The sequence below is a fragment of the Halyomorpha halys genome, unplaced genomic scaffold, assembly GCF_000696795.3.
Source record: "Halyomorpha halys isolate HHAL.00 unplaced genomic scaffold, Hhal_1.1 Scaffold1174.1, whole genome shotgun sequence".
NCBI classification, from domain to species: Eukaryota; Metazoa; Arthropoda; class Insecta; order Hemiptera; family Pentatomidae; genus Halyomorpha; species Halyomorpha halys.
The window spans coordinates 45,395-45,955 of NW_027109467.1; positions in this window are offsets into that span (position 1 = coordinate 45,395).

Sequence of the window (561 nt, forward strand, 5' to 3'; positions counted from 1 at the left end):
ATGAACTACTTTTAGTACATGAACATACACCAGCTCCTCCACCTGATCCCTCCCTATGTAAAGGTTCTTTTACCTACAAGACAACTATTAGGAAACTTTCATACCTAATTATATAGCATTCAACCCATTCATGGTACCGAGTTACTTCTTATTCTTCATTATTCATAAAATAGTAGAAGATTTCTCAAAGTTTCTCGTAATGAAATCAATATCCTTTTAGACTTTAAACTGTGTAAGATATAATTTAACAAAATCATAGACATCTAGAGTGATTTTAGATAAAATAAGTAAACAAGACATGAACATAAGTCAGAAGTTTCAAACCGACCTGATGAATTTAATAAACGATAGAAAAATAAAACTCTTAAAACAAGAAGAAAATAATTACTTCTTCATTTTATAAAATAAATTCTGCACAAAAAAATTTAATCAAAAGTCAACAGCATTTGGTAACTTATTAAATTCCATTAAGTTACAAAATTAAATAAAACAGATATTAAAAAAATTGAATGATAAATATATGTACAGTAAGTTATATATAAATATTATATACAAATGATG